Below are 23830 nucleotides of genomic sequence, written 5' to 3'. Positions count from 1 at the left end.
TTCTCTCCTGGTTTGAAAATCATTGTAATCTACAATGTGATGTTCTAGAAAGAATTTTTTTGAAATATAAAGCTGACGGATATCACAATAGAAGGGGTTAAAAAGATGGTGGTCACAGTCCTGTGAACCAAACCTTGGCCCTTTTTAATGTTTGACAAAGTATCTAAAAATGGAGAAGAGTTTTCACTGTATGGTTGCTGCCATCTTGATTTTTTATATATTTTCTTGTGGAGAGTTCTGGTATTGCTTACACTTACAGTATTTAAGTTTGTGTTTAGCAGAGGACAAAGGTTTATACAGCGCCAGATATAGGTGGTATGCATAAAATTATAACAATTCTTTAGATTTCTCATTTTAAAATGTAGCTGTGGCCAATTCATGCTACTTTTTCTGTGATACCCATGAATTAATATTTCTGCTTCATAAAATACATATAATTCAGCAAAAATACCTTCATAGATAATTCAAAGAACGAATGGCGGTTTGAGCAATAAACCTCACAGAAGCATGACCTGAAATTAAAATGACACCTGTGTTAAACATGCTTTAACTTTAGATATCCCAAATGAAAAAAATCAACAAATACTCTTAATTTGGGCTCTTTCCCCAATCTGAGTTGTTTTCACAATCCGCTATTGGGTGTCCTTTTTAATACAAATGACATGGACCAATTTTGGAGCTCTAGGCTTCCAAAGTGTGCCATTGTGATGTGATCTGTGGTCCCATTCCAGCCTTATAATTAATTAAAAGTAAAATTAGCTTGTCCCACTTTCCCCCCCCCCTGTAAGCGGTATTTCCCCTTCAATCATCTCTGCAAGTGTCTTACTAGGTAATTATGAGAATAAAAAGGCAGGCGAGTAGACTTCTTGAATTCAGGAGAAAAACATGGGCAGTGATAAACCAAGTGGTAGAGGCCAGTTTGTTGAAATTGACCAAAGGGAAAATGGGGGCATAAAGTATACTGAGGCCAGTGTGAACAACACAACCCACTGATTGAAAATTTTGTTGTGTTGTTTTCTATGGAACTATTCAGCACGTGAGCTGAATGAGGCCAGATCACTTTCTCTTTCTTGGAGGGGTAGACTGTCCACAGCCCTAATACTAGGTCTCTATAAATTGGACAGAGGAGTGTAACAAAAAGCCTTTATGAAAATGGTTAGCTTTAATAAGGTTCTTCACAACATTTATGAACGGGTGGGCTGAGTATACTCATACAGTATACAGTGGTCCTTTCAGTCAGCTTCATTTGTTCACTGACAACTTTTCATAGATGTTTTTAACTAACAAGTTGGACAACGGTTGAATAAATCACCATGAATTATTAGGCCTAGGTCAGTGTTTCTCAACCTTGAGCCCTTTAAGGTATGTGGACTTCAACTCCCAGAATTCCACAGCCAGCATCTTAAGTCTGCAAGATTGAGAAACACTGGCCTATTCAAAGCTGATAATACTTCCTATTCCTTCTCTATTTCTTAAAACAACAGCCATCACTGTTCTGAATCCATGATTATAAACTGGCCCTGTTATGATCTGCTCCAGCTTTGTCAGCCTAGTGCAGGGGTAGGCAACCTTGGCTCTTTTATGACTCATGGACTTCAACTCCCAGAATTCCTGAGTCAGCGTAGCTGGGAGTTGAAGTCCATGAGTCATAAAAGAGCCGAGGTTGCCTACCCGTGGCCGAGTGCATGGCAGAGTACTTAGACTTCAGTATTTTCCCAACTAGTTTGAATTTGAAATCCTTGTTATTGGGGGAGGCAACATGATAAGACATCCAACAAGCAACATAATTACAGTGGTACCTTGGTACTCATTGTTAATTGGTTCCAGCAGGTAAAATGAGTAACAAAAATCAAAGCAATAATGTAGTGCAGAGCTCCCCAACCTTTCTGGGTTGGCGGCCCAGAGGGAAAGGCAGGAGCAGGAAAATGTATGTGTGCATGCGTGCATGCATGCGCAAAATGGGTGCACGCACAGTGGTGGCACTAGCACCTGTGCACAGGCACAAGTGGGCTACAAGCACCCAGAGTGGCACTGGTGGCGGCGCTGGAGCCCATGCACAAACGGGCTGCTAGCACCCACATGCATGTGCAAATGGGACAGTAGTGACCACATGCATGCGGAAATGGGGCGCTAGTGCCCATGTGATGCTGGTGGCGGTGCTAGCACCCCCACACATGCGCAAATGGGGCCTCTAGCACCCACGTGGTGGCACTAGCATGAGTGGGGAGGGTGCCAGCCATTCCCACAGCCTGGTAGCCAATAGGCCACGGATCGGTACTGGGCCACAACCCAGAGGTTTGGGACCCCTGTTGTAGTAGATCACAAAGCACCCAACACCGACAAGTTCTCACTTGTGCGTTGAGTACTAAACAAACGATGAGTACAGGTAGTCCTTGACTTACAACAGTACATTTAGTGACCACTCAAAGCTACAACGGCGCTGAAAACTGACTTATGACCATTTCTGTTATGACCTTTGCAGCATCCCTGTGGCCATGTGATCAAGATTCGGATGTTTGGCAACTGGTTCATATTTATGACAGTTGCCATGTTCTGGGGTCATGCGACCCCCCTTTTGCGATCTTCTGACAAGTAAAGTCAGTGGGAAAGCCAAATTCACTTAACAACTGGGTTACTAACTTAAAATCGCAGTGATTCACTTAAAAACAACTGGCACAAGAAATGTCGCAAAACGGGGCAAAACTCAACAAGTGTCGCACTTAACAACAAACATTTGGGGTTCAATTGTGGTTGTAAGTCGAGGACTACCTGTACTGGGGACAAAATTTTCATGTCAAATACGTTGAATACCAAATTTGATGAGTTTCAAAGCAGTTGAGTACCAAGGTACCACTGTACTTCCCATGGGAATTAGCTTCTCCATCATCCCAGTCTTTAAAAGAGTTGCATTCAAGAAGGAGCATGGAATAGAGCATGGGGATATAAACTGTTAAACTCGTTTGTGCTGGAATTCCTCAAGGCTTTTCTTCAGGTGTGATAGCTGGAGCCTGCAATCTGTTTAACCTGGTTGTTGAATTCATTCATTTGCTGGCTTTGCACAAACCACTAACCTATAACCTAACCAAATGGACTGTGTTTGCACAAGATGCTGAGCTAAAAAACCAACCGGAGTTAAAATTAATTGAGGTTAACAGGTATCTGCAAAGGCATGTGGAAATACATCAGCTTAGCTATTGCCTCGTTAAGCAGGGAGGGCAAATACACCAGACTGTCACTGAGCGCAAATACATTTCTTTGAATTTTTGAAAGCCTTGACAGACACAGGCATTTAGCAAGGAAGTGAGATGCTACAATTAATCTGCTTTGCCGTACAGTGTATTTCTTAATGTACATGTACTTTATAAAGCTTTTCTAGGCAGCAGAAGCTAAGAAAAATACTGAATGAAATAGTTCCTTCCATTTAACACACAGAACTGAGAATGCTACAAGTGTTGGGTTAATCCTGAAAGAAAAGGAAATTGTCTAAAAAACTTCAAGAGTGGATTTTGGCTCGTTAAATCAAGGTTGTCTGGGGAGTGGCCAAGAGGGTTTAATCAATCAATCAAAAGAGAGCTGGAAGGGACCTTGGAGGTCTTCTAGTCCAACCCGCTGATCACGCAGAAGACCCTATCCAGGGGTAGGCAACCTTGGCTCTTTTATGACTCGTGGACTTCAACTCCCAGAATTCCTGAGGCAGCACGGCTCAGCTTGGAAACCTCTCCCTTTCCCCTCAGCATGGCTGGCTCAGGAATTCTGGGAGTTGAAGTCCACGAGTCACAAAAGAGCCAAGGTTGCCTACCTTTGGCCTATACCATTTCAGATGGGTGGCTGTCCAATCTCTTCTTCAAGACCTCCAGTGATGAAGCACCCACAACCTCTGAAAACAAGCTTATTCCACTGGTTAATTGTTCTCACTGTTAGGAAGTTTCTCCTTAATTCCAGGTTGCTTCTCTCCTTGGTTAGTTTCCATCCATTGTTTCTTGTCTTGCCTTCTGCTGCTTTGGAAAATAAGGTGACCCCCTCTTCTTTCTGGCAGCCCCTCAAACACTGGAATACTGCTATCATGTCCCCCTTAGTTCTTCTTTTCTCTAGACTAGCCATACCCGGTTCCTGCAACCGTTCTTCATATGTTTTCGTTTTCAAGCCTTTAATCATCTTAGTCGTTCTTCTCTGCACTTTCTCCAAAGCCTCAACATCTTTTCTGTAACGTGGTGACCAAAACTGGGTGCAGTATTCCAGCTGTGGTCTTACTAAGGCTTTATAAAGTGGTACTAACACTTCATGTGATTTTGATTCTATGCCTCTGTTTATACAACCAACATTTGTTTTGGCTTTTTTTGGCTGCACGGTGCAATACATTGTGAACAACAGAACAATATTTCTGAACCTTGGAAGCTGGAAGATGTTGTGGACTTCAATTCCCAGAATTCCCCGGCCAGAGGAATTCTGGGAGCTGAGGTCCACACCTCTTTATGATGCCAAGATTAAGAAGCAGGTGTTCAGAATGATGAAAACTATGCTGTGATACAAGCTGTACCCTTTCTATATTATTATGATTTCATACACACATTCATTACCTAGAAGGAAGAAAAGAGCCTGACACGTTTCCTTTCAATTAGGCCAATTCTTATTTGCATAGCAAAATGAGGTGGGCTATAGGCCCTGTCTTGGCATGCACCTTTTTAAAAAACAACATCTTGCATGTGTGTATTCTTGTTTTGTTGTTATTTTGCAAAGGATTGATGGACAGCACAGAGACAACAATTCATCTCTGTTATTTTCCTATTGTGCTGGTTTTCAGTCTGTGTGAAAGTTTTATCTATCTATCTATCTATCTATCTATCTATCTATCTATCTATCTATCTATCTATCTATCTATCTATCTATCTATCTATCTATCTATCTATCATATTGACTAAACAATCCTGGGTTGCTTTGGGTGGGATAGAGTGATGTTAGCAGAGTCACAATGCCACAGTCACAATACAAGCCCCTTGCTTTGTCCACATGTATTTCACATGTTGCAGGCCTGCCCCAAAGATGCAGAGCTTGCGATTTGAGTCATGATTCAGATCAAGGGCAGGTAGTCCTTGACTTAAGACGAGTCAATTAGTCACTGTCCAAAGTTACAATATAAGCGACGCGGTGGCTCAGTGGGTTAGGACGCTGAGCTTGTCGATCAGAAGGTCGGCAGTTTGGTGGGTCGAATCCCGAGTACTGCGTAACAGAGTGAGCGCCTGTTACTTGTCCCAGCTTCTGCCAACCTACAGTTCGAAAGCACGTAAAAATGCAAGTAGAAAAATAGGGACCAGTACGGAGGGAAGGTAACAGCGTTCTGTGCGCCTTTGGCGTCTAGTCGTGCCGGCCACATGACCACGGAGACGTCCTCGGACAAGCGCTGGCTCTTTGGCTTTGAAATGGAGATGACCACCGGCCCCTAGAGTTGGAAACGACTAGCACGCATGTGTGGGGGAACCTTTACCTTTACCTAAAGTTACAATGGACCTTCCTGGGAGTATTTATGACTTAGATTCAACATTCTGACAGTTGCCGACCCCCCCCCCAGTCACATGACCACATTTTAGGTGCTTGGCAACATGGCTACATTTGCTACCATTCGCAGCGTCCTGCGGTCACATGACCCCATTTTATGATAGTTTGCTGAAAACCAACATTTACTTCTTTTCTGGGCAAAACCCCGGTCATCGCAAACCATTGGTTCACTTAAGCCCCATGGCCTTTATTTAACAACACCACAAAAAAGGTCATAAAAATCTGACCTGCTTTACGACCATCACAAGTTATGACTGTGATGGGCATGCTCCATTACAGTTGTAACTTGAGGACTACCTGTACATAAGGCAAATCCAATGAAGCAATGAAAAAGATGAAATACACAGGTAGTCCCCGACTTGCAACCGTTAATTTAGTGACTGTTCAAAGTTACAACAGCCCTAAAAAAAGTGACTTATAATCTGTCTTTACACTTACAACCTTTGCAGCTCAAAAATGAGACACTTGGCAACTGGCATGTATTTACGACGGTTGCTTTTTCAGGGGTCATGTGATCACCATTTATAACCTTCCCAGCTGGTTTTGACAAGCAAAGTCAATAGGGCAGGGATAGGCAACCTTGGCTCTTTTATGACTTGTGGACTTCAACTCCCAGAATTCCTGAGCCAGCCATGCTGAGGGGAAAGGGAAAGGTTTCCAAGCTAAGCCATGCTGGCTCAGGAATTCTGGGAGTTGAAGTCCACAAGTCATAAAAGAGCCAATGTTGCCTACCCCTGCAATAGGGGAAGCCAGATTTGCTTAACAACTGCATGACTCACTTAACAACTGGAGTGATTTGCTTAACACCTGGGCCAAAAAAATCTTGTATAATAGGGCAAAATTCACTTAAGCACTGGCTTGTTTAGCAATGGAAATTTTGGGCTCAGTTGCAGTCATAGGTCAAGCACTTACTAATCTGACAATTCATTGGCATATGCATACTTTATCTAGTAACGGTCTTTTAAGAAAAGGAACACTAATTCCACTGATAGAGTCAGTTGGTGGAAGCCATTTTCCTGTCCCAGTGGCAGATATGGACCAGACATGACTGACCCATCAGGAAGAGTACTTGGTAAGGACACATCTCCAAAATGTTCTGGGTTTGGACTGATCAGAATGCAGAGGAGTCAAAGATAGTTTTCCTTGTATTTAAAACAAAAATCCCTAAATTAGGGTTTTAAAAATAGATGTGAGGGGTAGGCTTTACAATAGAGATAGTCCTTGACTTGCAACAGTTCATTTAGTGATTGTTCAAAGTTACAACAGCACTGAAGAAATGACTTATGACCATTTTTCACCTTTGCAGTATCCCCGTGGTCATGTGATCAAAATTCAGAGGCTTGGCAACTGACCCACATTTATGACGGTTGCAGTGTCCCAGGGTCATGGGATCACCTTTTGCAACCTTCTGATAAGCAACGTCAATGGGGAGGCCAGATTCTTTTAACAACTGTGTTACTAGCTTAACAACTGCAATAATTCACTTAACAATTGTGGCAAGAAAGGTCGTAAAATGGGAGAAAACTCACTTAACAAATGTCTCACTTAGCAACAGAAATTCTGGGCTCAATTGTGGTGGTAAGTCAAGGACTACCTGTAATTACCCCTTCATGGATTACTGCCTTGTCGTGGCGAAGGGGCTTGCGTAATTCAATGAAGCTATGAGCTATGCCGTGCAGGGCCACCCAAGACGGACAGGTCATAGCTGAGAGTTCTGACAAAACGTGATCCACTGGAGAAGGAAATGGCAACCCACTCCAGTATCTTTGCCATGAAAACCCTATGGACAGTACCAAAAGGCAAAACGATATGACGCTGGAAGATGAGCCCCTCAGGTCGGAAGGCGTCCAATATGCTACTGGGGAAGAGCAGAGGGCTAGTACTAGTAGCGCCAGAAAGAATGAAGCGACTGGGCCAAAGCCGAAAGGACGCTCAGCTGTGGATATGTCTGGTGGTGAAAGGAAAGTCCGATGCTGTAAAGATTTTTTCTCCATAGGAACCTGGAATGTAAGATCCATGAATCAAGGAAAGCTGGACGTGGTCAAACAAGAGATGACAAGACTGAACATCGACATCTTAGGTATCAGCGAACTAAAATGGACAGGAATGGGTGAATTTAATTCAGATGACCATCAGGTATACTACTGCGGGCAAGAATCCCTCAGAAGAAATGGAGTAGCCTTCATAGTCAATAAAAGAGTAGGAAAAGCAATACTGGGATACAATCCTCAAAATGACAGAATGATCTCAGTTCGAATCCAAGGCAAACCATTCAATATCACAGTAGTCCAAGTCTATGCCCCAACCACCAGTGCTGAAGAGGATGAAATTGACCGGTTCTATGAAGCCCTACAGCACCTTATAGAAGTAACACCAAAAAATGATGTCCTTATCATCATGGGGGATTGGAATGCTAAAGTAGGAAGCCAAAAGATAACTGGAATAACAGGCAAGTTTGGCCTTGGAGTACAAAATGAAGCAGGGCACAGGCTGATAGAATTTTGTCAAGAGAATACGATGGTCATAGCAAACACTCTTTTCCAACAACCCAAGAGACGGCTCTACACATGGACATCACCAGACGGTCAACACAGAAATCAGATTGACTATATGCTCTGCAGCCAAAGATGGAGAAGCTCTATACAGTCGGTAAAAACAAGACCAGGAGCTGACTGTGGCTCAGACCATGAGCTTCTCCTTGCAAAGTTTAGGCTTAAACTGAAGAAAGTAGGGAAAAGCACTAGGCCAGTCAGGTATGAATTAAATCATATCCCTGTTGAATATACAGTAGAGGTGACAAATAGATTTAAGGAATTAGATCTGATAGACAGAGTGCCTGAAGAACTATGGACAGAGGTTCGCGACATTGTACAACAGGTAGCAACCAAAACTATCCCAAAGAAAAAGAAATGCAAGAAAGCAAAATGGCTGTCTGAGGAAGCTTTGCAAATAGCTGAGGAAAGGAGGGAAGCGAAAGGCAAGGGAGAAAAACATAGATATGCCCAATTGAATGCAGAATTCCAAAGAATAGCTAGAAGAGATAAGAATGCCTTCTTAAATGAACAATGCAAAGAAATAGAAGAAAACAATAGAATAGGGAGGACCAGAGATCTTTTCAAGAAAATTGGAGAGATGAAAGGAACGTTTCATGCAAAAATGGGCATTATAAAGGACCAAAATGGCAGGGACCTAACAGAGGCAGAAGAGATTAAGAAGAGGTGGCAAAATTACACAGAAGAACTATACAAGAATGAGCTTAACGTCCCAGATAATCACAATGATGTGGTCACTGACCTCGAGCCAGACATCCTAGAATGTGAGGTGAAGTGGGCCTTAGAAAAGCTGAGCAACAACAAAGCTAGTGGAGGTGACAGTATTCCAGCTGAGCTATTCAAAATCTTAAAAGACAGTGCAGTAAAAGTGCTACACTCAATTTGCCAGCAAATTTGGAAAACTCAACAGTGGCCACAGGATTGGAAAAGATCAGTTTACATTCCAATTCCAAAGAAAGGCAGTGCCAAAGAATGTTCAAACTATCGCACCATTGCACTCATTTCTCATGCTAGTAAAATCATGCTTAAAATCCTACAAGCTAGACTTCAGCAGTATGTGGATCGAGAACTACCAGAAGTACAGGCAGGATTTCGAAGAGGCAGAGGAACTAGAGATCAAATTGCCAACATACGCTGGATCATGGAGAAAGCTAGGGAGTTCCAGAAAAACATCTACTTCTGCTTCATTGACTATGCTAAAGCCTTTGATTGTGTGGATCATAACAAACTGTGGCAAGTTCTTAAAGAGATGGGAGTACCAGACCATCTTATTTGTCTCTTGAGAAACCTATATGCGGGTCAAGAAGCAACAGTGAGAACTGGACACGGAACCACTGATTGGTTCAAAATTGGGAAAGGAGTCCGGCAAGGCTGTATACTGTCGCCCTGCCTATTTAATTTATATGCAGAGCACATCATGAGAAAGGCAGGGCTAGATGAATCAAAAGTTGGAATTAAGATTGCCGGAAGAAATATCAACAACCTAAGATACGCAGATGATACCACTCTAATGGCAGAAAGTGAAGAAGAACTAAAGAGCCTCTTGTTGCGGGTGAAGAAGGAGAGTGCAAAACTTGGGTTGAAACTTAACATTAAGAAAACCAAGATCATGGCAACTGGCCCTCTCAATTCCTGGCAAATAGATGGGGAAGAAATGGAGGTAGTGACAGATTTTGTTTTCCTGGGCTCCAAGATCACTGCAGATGGGGACTGTAGCCAAGAAATTAAAAGACGCTTGCTCCTGGGGAGGAAAGCCATGGCAAATCTAGACAGCACACTAAAAAGCAGAGACATCACCCTGTCAACAAAAGTGCGTATAGTCAAGGCTATGGTCTTCCCAGTTGCAATGTATGGCAGTGAAAGTTGGACCATAAGAAAGGCTGAGCGCCAAAGAATTGAGGCCTTTGAACTATGGTGCTGGAGAAGACTCCTGCGAGTCCCTTGGACTGCAAGGCGATCAAACCGGTCAGTCCTAGAGGAGATCAATCCTGACTGCTCTTTAGAAGGCCAGATCCTGAAGCTAAAACTCAAATACTTTGGCCACCTAATGAGAAGGAAGGACTCACTGGAGAAGAGCCTAATGCTGGGAAAGATCGAGGGCAATAGAAGAAGGGGACGACAGAGAATGAGGTGGCTGGATGGAGTCACTGAAGCAGTAGGCGTGAGCTTAAATGGACTCCAGAAGATGGTAGAAGACAGGAAGGCCTGGAGGAATGTTGTCCATAGGGTCGCGATGGGTCGGACACGACTTCGCAGCTAACAACAACAACAACAACCTGTAATTATAATCTAACATCACTGGAGGACATTGAGTTGAAAAAACCGACAATATTTGTGTAGTAACAATATAAGGGAAGAGCTGTTTTCTCAGTACTACTACTTATTACCTTAAGTTTTAGAATCATAACCTGAATTTCAGCCTTCCAGACAGATACTGTACAGTATTGAGTTCCATCATAGCATCCAAGCCCAACTACTAGAATCCTATTTCTCCCACAGGTGCTTTTTCAGGAGGCAACTGGACTTCCTTGTTTTTCTTTGAAGTCGTTTCGCTTCTCATCCAAGAAGCTTCTTCAGCTCTGACTGGATGGTGGGGAAGGGAAGGATTTATACTCCTTACAGACAGCTGGTCATTTGCATTCTTCTGGAGAGTTGATGAGGTCACCTGGAGATTTACCTATGTCCTCAAGGTCACCTGAAGTGGTGCAAATGGGTGTAGAGCAGGGGTCTTCAAACTTGGCCTTTTGTGACTTGTGGACTTTGACTCCCAGAATTCTGGGAGTCGAAGTCCACAAGTCATAAAAGGGCCACGTTTGAAGACCCCTGGTGTAGAGCCTCCTTGGAACTGCTGAAAAGACCGTGTTGTAGACTGGAGATAGATGATGTTGCATCCCTCCCCCTCTGTTGAGAAAGGGCCACTGATGAGAAGCAAAATGTCTTCAAAGAAAAAGAAGAAAGTCCAGTTGCCTCCTGAAAAAGCACCTTTAGGACAATCATGACTTGGATGACTAAGAATCGCCGAGAATCCGTTTTGGTTTGGTTTTTTTCTCACTTTCTCATTGCTTAAAAAACACCATGGATACCACAAAATTGCACACAGATAGTCCTTGACTTACAACGCCAATTAGGACCAGAATTTCCCTAGCTAAGTAAGGCAGTTGTTAAGTAAGTCACCCCTGATTTTTTTATGGTCGTTAAGTGAGTCACATGAAATTTTATGAGCTTTGCTTTAGCTACTAAGTGAACCGCTGCATTTGTTAAGTGAATCATGCAGTCACGAAGCAAATCCAACTTCCTTCATTGACTTTGTTGGAAGCCGGCTGGGAAGGTCGTAAATGGTGATGACGTGACCTTGAGATGTTGCAGCCGCCATAAATACATGCTTGTTGCCAAGCACCCAAAGGTAGGGTTGCTGAGAGTTATAAATGTGAGGATTGCTCATAGGTCACTTTTTTGCAGGGCTGGTGTAACTTCGAACAGTCGCTAAACCAGACATGTCAAACACAAGGCCCGGGGGCCAGATCCGGCCCGCAAAGTGGTTTCATGTGGCCCGCGAAGCCATCCTGGAAACAGTGAGGGAACGACCCCCACTGCCTTGGCCCTGGCCCAGAGACCCTCCTTCCGCCAGAGACCCTCAGATCTGTCCCACTCCTGCCCAGGCCCCCATGATGCAAACGATGTAGAGCTGGCCACGCCCACCCAGTAGGCCACACGCACTCTAGCCACGCTCACCCAGTAGGCCATGCCCACCCAGGCCACACCCACCAGGCCCCCTGAGGGCAACTGCAATGCTGATGCGGCCCTCAATGAAATTGAGTTTGACACCCCTGCGCTAAATGAATAGTTATAAGTCGAGGACTACCTGTATTTGAAGTAGATATGAAATGTGCAGGCTATGTAAACATTTTCAACTCAGTGATGGGTAATTCAGTTTTAAAAAAATTGAGATTTCCGAGCACGTAAAATGTGGGATGTCTTGTTCTAACCTTCTTTTTTGGAGACATCTAAACAAAAGTCCTTTTGTTCTTCTGTGCCACAAGCCTTTTTTCTTTATTTTTTTTAAAACAGCTCTTTAAAATATCCTAGCTGTAGCTTTTTACCTGGCACTTCTTCACAGCTCTCTTTACACCTTCTGTCTATGGTATGGTTCATTTGCGCGGACTTCTTAGAACTTTAATTAATACCTCATTGTGGCTCCAGTAAGCAATGGCCAAATTATCTTTCAATCTCCCACTTCTAAGCCCTGTTGCAGGGGAGCTGCCGGAGTCCTGGCTACTACTCGGTGGGCAGCAGGGAGATCTAAATGCCCATCTGCTCCCTCTACCCCCCTCTTTGATGCAGTTCTTGTCTAGCCAATTAAATCTGTGCAGTGCCCAGGTTGTCTGCAACACGGTCTCGTTCAACGGCATTGTGGACAATTTAAAAGGTTGCCTCAGTGAGACCTTTTATGTTTATGTATATTTATATTTCCCATAATGCAGTTGAGTGTCTCTTTGCCTGTATTCATCTATTGCACTAATCCATGGTTTACTTAAACCACAATTGATCAGAATGCTAAGCTGCAGATCACAGTTCAGAAATCACGCTGGTTGGAGTCAGTTAGAATGCTAGAAACAGACAAGGCTAGTCCTCAGTTTATGATTAGCTGCTTAATGACCATTAGCTGCTTATGATGGACCTCCTTGGGCACACTTATGATCCAGTTCCGAAATTCTGATGGCTGCCTCCTCCAGTCACAGGACTGCATGTCAAGCACTTAGCAATGAGCCAGGATTGATGGTCATTTACAGTATCCCGTAGTCATATAACTAGGTTTTACAACAGTTTTACAAAATCACGTGAAATATTAGTACTGCTTTATAAAACCTTAGTAAGGCAACACCTGGAATACTGCATCCAGTTTTGGTCACCACATTACAAAAAGATGTTGAGACTTTGGAAAAAGTGCAGAGAAGAGCAACTAAGATGATTAAAGGCCTGGAGACAAAAACATATGAAGAACGGTTGTAGGATTTGGGAATGATCAGTTTAGAACTGTGATGGCGGACCTTTTAGAGACCGAGTGCCCAAACTGCAACCCAAAACCCACTTATGTATCGTCGGGTGCTGGGTGGGCGTGGCTGCGGTGGTAACGGCAGACTGGGTGGAACTAAAAAGTTCAATCAATTCCAACTTTGCGAGATCTTTTTTTTCCCGCGAGAAGTTGAAATTGATTGATTGATTGAACCTTTTTTTTTTCTTTTCCACACAGCGGTGGAGGCCTAAAGCGAAAAGGTTTTATAAAACCCAGCTGAAGGCCTAGGACTGGGCCGATGGTGTGGGTGCCCACAGAGAGGGTTCTGCGTGCCACCTGTGGCACCCGTGCCATAGGTTCACCACCACGGGTCTAGAGAAAAGAGGGACTAGGGGGAACATAATAGCAGTATTCCAGTGTTTGAGGGGCTGCCAGAAAGAAGAGGGGGTCAATTTATTTTCCAAAGCATCAGAAGGCAAGACAAGAAACAATGGATGGAAACTAACCAAGGAGAGAAGCAACCTGGGATTAAGGAGAAGCTTCCTAACAGTGACAATAATTAACCAGTGGAACAGCTTGTTTTCAGAAGTTGTGGGTGCTTCATCCACTGGAGGTTTTTAAGAAAAAACTGGACAGCCACTTGTCTGAAATGATACAGGGTCTCCTGCTTGAGCAAGGGGTTGGACTAGAACATGCACATGAAGGATGCAAAGAGAAGGAATTCAGATTGCATTTCCTGACTGTTTAAACTTGATTGTAAAAACGTTACAGACTTTAAATTGCAGATTTTAGAAATTAAAACACATTTCTAACTGGACTTTAAACTTGATTGAGGTAAACACATGCAGCCAGTAAGAATAATTGTTATCCTTGACTTCTTACTTGTAGACAACACACACAATGCAGCCAGTAAAATTGATCACTGATTTTTCACTTAAGCTTTGCAGATAACATGCATACACAATGGATTGCAGGCAGTAAAAATTAATAACTGTCTTTTGACTGTTCTGGGACAGGCAGTTGTATTGCGAATATAATTCCTTGTTAAGACACTTATTGGTCTGTTTAAGCGAATTTAGTCACATTTAACGGCCCTTTCCAGACAGTGAACTCATAAAGCACCTGGTTCATCTGAAATACCTTTATTTTGCATGTAGAAGGTGGTTACAGCAGAGAAGGTGTGGTCAGGTGAATCTGGCCGGAGCTTTAAGGTCAAAAGACAGTAACAGGATTACTGTCCACATGGCTTGTGTTCAGATGTTACAATGGAGGATGGAACACAAGGGAGCAAGGAGAAGGAGGAAGTCCAACCCAGAAGGGGTGGATCCTAGTACAGCATCATGAGCAGGATAGGAAATACATCACAAAGGGGGAAGGTACTGGCAGACCCAATTAGCATATTGGTAATTTCCCAAGAACAGCCACGTGGTGGCAGCACAAAGATGTCTCCTCGCTAGAGTTCTGTAGCGTGGAACTGTCACCCAAAAAGGATACCCATTCTCTCATCCTTTGAACCAAGGATTATTGTAGTTAGCTGCCCTGAGTCCTTCGGGAGATAGGGCGGCATATAAGTCCCAAAAATAAATAAATAAATAAAGGACTACCTTATTGACACTGGGAGACAGGTTAAGAGCCAAACTTACTTCAAAAGTGGTGGTGGGGTCACTGCTCATTTTGGAAGGGAGTACAGATCCTTTGAAGGACGAAATGGATGCTTAAAGCATCTGAATAACAAAGTTGGAAGAGACTTTGGAGGTCTTCTAGTCCAACCCTTGAGGGACTTGAAGAGATAGGAGTGGTTCAAAGTACACGGGAATGCTCACTTAGCACATTTCAGCAATCCTTGAACCAAACCAAACATGGATTGGGCCAAAGTTGCGAAGGGTGGAGGGATGACCCTAGGAAAACATATAGGCATCATCATATAGAGCAGACATGTCAAACTCGTGCCGTCACGTGATGTCACATGACGTATCCGAAATTTTCCCCCATTGCCGGCCATGCGTTGGGTGCGGTTTCCTCGTGACGTGTCTGGCCTGTGGGCTGGCAGTTTAACACCCCTGATATAGAGGAATCATACAGAACATCTCTGCATGTCCCAAAGAATCTTTTCTCCTTGAATCTAACTTGCTCCATTGTCTTTACACAACACCTGTGTAAAATGGAGAGTGCATCATTGTCACTCCATTGACAACAAAAGCAGGTTCCAACTATCAGAGAAATTAGGATTGGAAGATGTGACTTTTGGCTATGCTTTTTAAGACAATCAAATGAAATCAACTAGCTTTATATCAGAGGAATCATACAGTTAGCTAGGATGGGAATGGCAGACGGTGGAAATAGTATGGGGAGCATAATTTGGTTTATTTTTCTTTGGCTCGGGGCTTTTGCCTTGCCTACCCTGCCACAAACACTCCTTAGCAACTCTTTTCTTTTTTTTCTACCAGGATAGTGCCTTAATCTCACCCCACCCCATCCCTGAGGCAACTTAACATAGTCCTTAGTTGTTCTGATATCAATATAGCTTCCTCCAACCCACTTTACAAATTTGTATATAGTGAGCCAAGTAAAAAACAAACCAACTTTATGGCTGGTTTCACACAGTAAACCGAGTATATATAATTAGATCAGAGTTGGCTGAGTTCCCGTAGCACACTAAGCCATAAATTAAGGATTCTAACTGGAGTAACTGCACTTGAACAAAATAGTAAGCCACAAATCACAACATAGGAATGGAACAAATTATATTGTAGCTTCCTGTGATAAGTAAAACCTTTCTTTGCCATGCAAGGTACCTTAAGACAGAGGTCCCCAACCTTTTGGACACCAGGGACCAGTTCCGTGGAGAGAAGTTTTTCCTTGGACCGGAGGGTGTGTGGTTTTGTGTGCTCCTGCATCCCACAGATGGGGCTTTGCTTCTTTCTGCGGCCCGGTTGCTGGCATGTCGCGGCCCAGTACCGGTCCACGGACCGGGGGTTGGGGACCCCTGCCTTAAGATACCTCTGTGTTTTAAGGCACGGGGAAGTTTTGGTTTTCCTTTCCGATTTGAATGAGGCATTTTCAGTTTCCTACCTGTGTTTTCCCTTCCCCCAAAATACAGATCATGCCTTCCTTTATGTCTAAAAGAATCAAAACGGGAGGTACCCCGGTGCTTTCTTCTCATTCTTTGAAGAAGCAAAGTATAATGCTGTTCAAAGTGTATTATTCAAAGTCCACATTCTGGATAGAGAGGACCATTGGTTTGAAAAAAGGGTAAAAGAGGCCATCTAGGTCGGAGTTCCCTAATCTTTCCAGCTTTGTGGACCGGCGAGGAGGGGGAGAGGGGATGGTTCCGCCCAAGCTGCTGGCAAGCATTCCACATGCATGCAGGCACTCGCCCACTGCTTGTGCAAGTGGGGATGCGTGTGTGCGTGCTCACCTGCCGCTTCTGTGGCCCAGTTCCTAACAGCTCACAGCCCAGTAGTGGGCCACATCTTGGCGGCTGGGCACCCCGGATTTAGGTTAAAATTGAACAACCCCTCTCACAGAGGGGGAGAGATAAGACACCCCCTATCTCCTGTCTACCGCAGTCCTTTTAGCAGTTCCAAGAAGATTCTACATCCATTTGCACTCTGATTCAGGTGACCCTGTGGGCACAGATAAACCCCCGCAAGTGGTCTCAACAGCTCTCAGAGAGAGTGCTAACAACCAGATAACTGCAAAGAAGTACAATCCTTCCATTCTACCCCCATCCTGACCGAACTAATCCTTCCAGCCCCACCACCACCACCACCATTCTGCCAGAACCGATGAAGCTTCTTGGATGAGAAGTGAAATGTGTTCAAGGAAAAAGCAAAGAAAGTCCAGTTGCCTTTTGAAACAGCACCTTTGGGACAACCATGACTTGGATGACTGAGAGTCTCCGTAGACATTTATAATTCCCACAGTTGGTTCATCTTCCTACCAAACGTCTTCATAGGCTATGTGAAATTCATCTCTCATAAGAAAAGAAGTCTCTACCAGCAGAGGAAATGTGATTTTTCAGGGCTAGGAAAAAATAAATATTGCGTGTGACAGCAGAAAGGGCACAGAGAGTTGAAGCCAGGGACATGGGAAACTTCTCTTGCTCAGCTGCCAGGGGAAAGTTGTGAGTAATTCCGGAATTGCACACCGCCATCACGGTCTGTGAGTGAGGAGGAGGACATTTGTGGGAGTCATTTCCCTTACTACAGCTAGCAAGGAATTGAGCCTGCTCGTTCTGATATGTAGGTCAGGCCAAGACTCACAGCTGCAGCTGATCCAATTTGCTGATGATATGTGTGTGCAGGAGAGATGGATGAGACACAAATGATAGGGAGAGAACCCACAGATTCCTTTCGGGAGCAACCTACTCCAAACATCTTAGCCCTGAATTCAAGCTTATCTCCAAGACTGCACTGGATGCCCTTCTTCCCAGCGCCAGATAGAAGGAAGCTGTTTCTAACTGCCCCATGCTGAGGTAAAAGCATTCTACACATTCACAGGATGTCTTTGCCCAATATTTATGATTTTTCAGGACCCCTTGGTATTACAAACAACCCATACAGGTGAATCCTGGACCCGTTGAACCTTGATCTCTTCTTCTCAAGAGTCACTCATTCCCCTCCATTTTAACCTAGCTGTCCTCTAAAAAACTTGTTTTCCTATTCCGTTCCTATTTAGAACTGTGATATCTCCAGATATCCAGATGACCATAAAATGGCAGCAAATATTACTGGTTTAGCATCTCTTTGCTGCCATCTAAAGGATATCCAAGGTTTGCCACCCAAATATCATAGTCCTACCATATCCTGGTATATTATAGGGTTACGTTCAATGGAATAAAATTTGACAAATAAACAAATACTTGGAAGCACTGAAAGCATATGGCACTTAAAATATTTTTTAAAAGGCGAACATGCTTTAGCAGAGGTTCCAGAAAGAGAACTGTTTCTCCCAAACGTTGCAGCATAAGCAATCAAATATCTGGTGATTTCTTCAGAGCTAACAAATGTATTATAATGTAAGTGTTTGTGGCATTCCACTTTATCAGAAGACTCTTCTTTATTAAAGTTTCCAGAGAAGGCCTTCCAAGGAAAATCTTAAGTGATGGGCAGGTACTTGTTAACAAATTCATGGAGGATAATGCTGCCAGAAGCTATTAAGCATGATGGCTACATATTAGATCCAGTAGCAAAAGCAGCTTCTGAATTCCAGTTGCTGGAGAACACTAGAAGACAGTCCTATGCCTCATGTCCTGCTTGTGAACCATTTTTTCTGTCAGACAAAAAGAAAAAGAAAAGATATGTTTCGATCCAGCAAGGATTTTCTTGTGTTCTTATGAGGCACTCTTTTAGAGGTGGAGCAATGTAGACCAGTATTTCTCAACATTGGAAAATATGTGGACCTCAACTCCCAGAATTCCCTAATCAGTCATGTCTATATTGCTCCACCTCTAAAAGATCACTTCATAAGAACACAAGAAACGCCCAGGGGTAGGCAACCTTGGCTCTTTTATGACTTGTGGACTTCAACTCCCAGAATTCCTGAGCCAGCCATGCTGAGGGGAAAGGGAGAGGTTTCCAAGTTGAGCCATGCTGGCTCAGGAATTCTGGGAGTTGAAGTCCACGAGTCATAAAAGAGCCAAGGTTGCCTACCCCTGGACACGGACACAACATTACAGTAGAGATATTACCCAAAAACAGATCCTCCCCATCCTCTTGCCCTCCAGATATATAGGATCTCAGGCCCTTTATACACTAGATATGTTGAAATCCTACATATATGTAAAGCACCACGCTAAGGAAAACAGTTCTTTTAATCACTACTAATTCTGGAGCCACACCATTACTAGCAGGATCATAACACCCACAAGGGGCTGCCATGGAGAAGAGAAGCTCAATTTATTTTCCAAAGCACCAGAAGACAAGACAAGAAACAATGGATGGAAACTAACCAAGGGGCAAAGCAACTTGGAATTAAGGAGAAACTTCCTAACAGTGAGAACAATTAACCAGTGGAACAAGCTTGCCTTCAGAAGCTGTGGGTGCTTCGTCACTGGAGGTTTTTAAGAGAAGTCTGAACACCCACTTGTCTGAAATGACACATGGTCTCCTGCTTGGGCAAGGGGTTGGACTAGAAGACCTCCAAGGTCCCTTCCAGCTCTGCTCTAGTTGATTGAGCCACACTGGTAAGAATTAGTGCATTTGTTTTTGGATCTGGGTTCTCATTAGTAATAATCTAACCTCTGCTATTTTTATGGTCATTTTTGTGCTATAGAATATAAACCTCTTCGCCCCGTGTTAAGTGCTAAGGTTGGTGCACTCGGTCTAATTTGGCTGTCAGATGTGTTGGCAAAGAATTGAAGATTTTAGAGCGAGAAGAGGAACGATCAGTCAGTGCCCAGCGTGTGTTTGAGATGGCATCTCTGGGTCTGTGAATAGGGGTATCAAACGTTAGCAGGTAGGCCAAGGCTAGTGCACATGGGATGAATAAAATCTGCAGGAAGGGAAGTTGGTAAATACTTTTCTGTGAAGCAATGGATCAGTTCTGGGCGAAAATGGATGACTGCAGGAGCCTCAGTGAGCAGAGATATTAGACGAGTTCTTGTGACTGAAAATGTTTCCAGGCTTGAAAGGCTAGGAACAGATTTTACCACCAGCTACTCCCTGCCTGCGCCAGCTGCTGTATGCACAGATTGTAGAGTCTCAGCCCAGGCAAATTTGTCAGATTGCCTGTAATCTGTCTGTCAGAGGGAGAGGTAAAGAGAGAGGGCGCATGAAGCAAATAAATACTCTTGCTCATGCCCAGATCTACACCTTAGGCATCTCAGTCATCAGGATGGCGCTTGCAACCTGCTGTATTCTGAATCTGGGCATCAGCGGGAAAAACCGTCAAATAATTCTGGATGGGAAAGGAGCAGGAAGAAAAATATGGGGGGGGGGGAAATCAATATTTACAGATAGTCCTCAACTCTATGACCACAATTCAGACCCAAATTTATTGCTAAGTGACTTATTTATTAAGTGAATTTTGCCCCACTCCCACCCCCCGGGGTTTTGCCATAGTTGTTAAGCGAATGACTGCAGTTGTCAAGTTAGTGCCGTGGTTTATTTATTTTTATTTATTTATTTATTAAATTTATATACCGCCCTTCTCCCGGAGGACTCAGGGCGGTGAACAGGGTTCTTAGGTGAATCTCTGGGTTCCCCTTTGACTCTGCTTGCCAGAAGAACACAAAAGGTGATCACATGACCTCCAGGACACTGCAACCGTCATAAAGATGAGTCAGTTGCCAAGCTGTCTGAATTGGGATCATGTGACCATGGGGATGGTGCAATGGATGTAAGTGTGAAAAATGGTCATTAGACACTGTTTTCTGTGCCATTGTAACTTTGGTCACTAAGTGAACTGTTGTAAGCCGAGGACCACCTGTATGTGGTCCGTAGGTTTGTTAACCACCTTCTCCAGACGTCAAGGATTGGAGGACATGGGCACAGAAGTTGTAAACCAGCCCAGAACCCCTAAAGATAGGGTGGCTTTTGGTATCTGGGTAAGTCTGTACAGCCAGGGTTAAGATCTAAACAATGCAGGACTGTTTGTATTTTGTGCTACTTTAAAATATTCAAGCCGTTGTGTTTCTAAACGCTCAAATTCTGAGTTCAACTATAAAGCAAGGACACAGTGTGCATTTACCCCAAAGGAATCCTAATTCTGTTTTATTTGGCTCATTGTCAAGTTAAGTGGAAATGAGACTGAAGCTTTAGATGAATTCTCTTGTTCTTATTAGTACTATTATTCTATTGTATCCTTTTATAATGTGTATGTGGGGGGGGGGCCCTGTGGCCCTTCAGTTTTGCTGAACTCCAGTTTCTGGCATTCCTTATCCTGATCCTACCAGTAGGGCTGCTGGCCAGAAGACTTCAGCATAACATCTGGCAGGCTACAGGGGCTTCCCAGTGGTCCTAACCGGATAGAAGATCACACAGGAATAAATTCCAAAAGCTTTTAACTATAAAAGAAGGCACGGGTATCTCCCAGGGCAGGAAAACGGCCAAAGGACATCACATTCATGGATGTGGCGCACACCAGTCACTTTTAGGGAAAGGGAAAGAAAATGGAGGCTGGATTGATAGAAGAGAATATTTGTAGTTCAGGGTTGAACTGTGGGGCCCTTGGTGCTCTCTGAGCTGACATCCTTAGCACTGATCATGTAACCTAGTTTGGTAATGAAATGTCTGCAACAAAACCACCAAACTCAGAGAGCACCAAGGACTCCATAGAGGTAGGATTGAAGGATTATTATTATTATTATTATTATTATTATTATTATTATTATTATTATTATTATTATTATTATTATTATTATTATTATTATTATTGTTATTGTTGTTGTTGTTGTTGTTGTTGTTGTTGTTGTTGTTGTTGTTGTTGTTGTTGTAACCAATGGTTCACAGTAGATTGAATGTTTTTTAAGCTAAACAGTAATGACTGGATTGCTCGTTAACTTCTCCAAAATCCATGAAACAATGAAGATCTGCAGGAAGCCATGTTTTTGAACGTATTTTGTCAAATATTCCTAAGGAATCTTTTGTGCTTTTTGAAAGATTGGGGCTCAGGCCTCAGTATGTATTTTTATAAGTTATCTTTCATTTTGAAACCAAAACTAGACAATGTGAACAAAGTAAGTGTACTATAGAGTCCGATTTAAATAAGCAATAACATCCTTAACCGCAGTACAGGTTGTCTTCAACTTACAATCTCAACTGAGCCCCAAATTTCCGTTGCTAAGCGAGACAGTTGTTAAGTGAGTTTTGCTTGATTTTACGACCTTTCTTGCCACAGTTGTTAACCAAATCTCTGCAGTAAGTTAGTACGTGGTTGGTAAGTGATTCTGGCTTCCCCGTTGGCTTGGCTTGTCAGAATGTCACAAAACAGGATCACGTGACCCCGGGACCCTGCAACCCTCATCAATAGGAGCCAGTGGCCAAGCGTCCAAATTTTGATCATGTGACCACGGGGATGCTGCAACGGCGGTAAGTGTGGAAAACAGTCATAAGTCACTTTTTTCAGTGCCGCTGTAACTTGGGATGGTCACTAAACAAACTTTGTAAGTTGAGGACTACCTGTATAAATGCAAAGTGACCTTCCGCTTCATTTCTCTGGATTGTAACTTAGAAATACTAGAAGCACGGCAAAAGCATTTCAGAATATGAATTAGCCTCTGGGGTCCTCCCCCCCCAACACACACACACACACACACACACACACACACACACTTCTCTATTCTGTATCAAAAAGAGGAACATGCGGGTCCAAACAGGTTCATGGAGGGAACGAAGTAAGAGATAGGAAGGGCTAATGAATATGTGCAAAGGAGACCTGTTGACGGAAGCCACCTTAGCAGGGCACCAGGTTTGCAACAGTGTTCCCAGATAAAACTTTCATCCTACAATAGATCTGTGTGTAAACCCTTTGGAAGAGACGCTTCAGAAAGCACAAAAGCTTCTCTTTTTTGAAACATTAAAGCAGCTGCATTTTGTCCAGGCTCAGACAAATGCTTTGAAAGCTGCCCACAGCTTTCTCCTTCTGCTTCCAGTGGTACATTCGTTTGCCCAACTTTCCAGAATGTTTTTTTTTGGGGACCGGGGTGGGGGGGAGGAATGTTGTCTCCCTTTCAAAGCTAGCCATGTTTTCTCACTGCTTACCCCAGAGCAACCCAACCTTTCTGGTTTGGTGGACCGGAGGGAAAGGGCAGAGCAGGGAAATGTATGTGCGCATGCACAAAATGTGTGCACGCACAGCAGTGGCACTACCGCCTGCGCATATGCGCAAGCGGCCCACACGTACCCACGGCGGCACTGGTGGTGGCGCCGAAGCCTGCACGCAAGCGGGCCGCCCGCAGGCATGCGCAAAAGGGGCGCTAGTGCTTGTGTGATGCTGGCGGCAGCACAAGAACCCCCATGCACGTGCAAATGGGGCCGCTAGCACTCACGCGGCAGCACATGTGCACGCACTGACCAGGCATTCCCGCAGCCTGGTGGCCAACAGGCCACGGACCAGTACCAGGCCACGGCCCACAGGTTGGGGACCCCTGGCTTACCCAATCTTTTATTTTTGACCCTATCAAAAAAAAACTAAGGAGGGAAAAACGGAGAAGCTACACAATAACTTTTGAACAGCAACACTGGGCCACTTTGACCTACAAGCACTTGACTGCTGTTTCCTCACCAGTGTCTGACAGTGTCTTCTAAAGTCATTCAATTATTTTTTTGGCAATGAGGAGAAATCTCAAAAAAAAAAGCTATAACGAAAAAGCGGTCTTAGAAATGGATCTTATCTACATTGTTAGGACCCACCCCAAACCACGTCTTAGGAAGACAAAATTCTTGGAGTCAAATCTATTCCAAAAAGAATCTTTACTATGACATGCTTGGTTGTAGGAAACGAGACAGGACTTAATATTATTCCACGAAGTAAACCCTTATAAAGAGTTCCCGGTTTAACCCCCCTTAACCCCATTTGGTCAGTCCCCCATCCTTTATCTCGTATCATCCCTCTCGTGGGAAAAAGGAACTTAGGACCCTTCATTTTTATTGCTCTCTTCCATGACACAAGCCAGATGCTAGCCCCCCCTTTTGTTTCCCCAGTTCAAAAGGCTTCTCCTTTCCTTTGAAATGCCTAATACCGGTTCAATACACATCTATTCTCTTCT

At 43.7% G+C, this 23830-nt stretch overlaps 1 protein-coding gene across 1 annotated transcript in view; it reads left to right on the top strand.

Moving 5' to 3' along the window:
• LOC308677887 (protein tweety homolog 1-like) overlaps positions 1–23830 on the top strand; it is a gene marked incomplete at its 5' end in the record, with an annotated part of 91724 nt that overhangs the window by 6194 nt on the left and 61700 nt on the right. The window lies entirely within an intron of this gene.

The sequence above is a fragment of the Vipera berus genome, assembly GCF_964194415.1.
Source record: "Vipera berus genome assembly, chromosome: Z".
Classification (NCBI taxonomy): domain Eukaryota; kingdom Metazoa; phylum Chordata; class Lepidosauria; order Squamata; family Viperidae; genus Vipera; species Vipera berus.
Note: the sequence above shows the minus strand (reverse complement) of the source record. Positions and strands in the feature narration are given on the sequence as shown.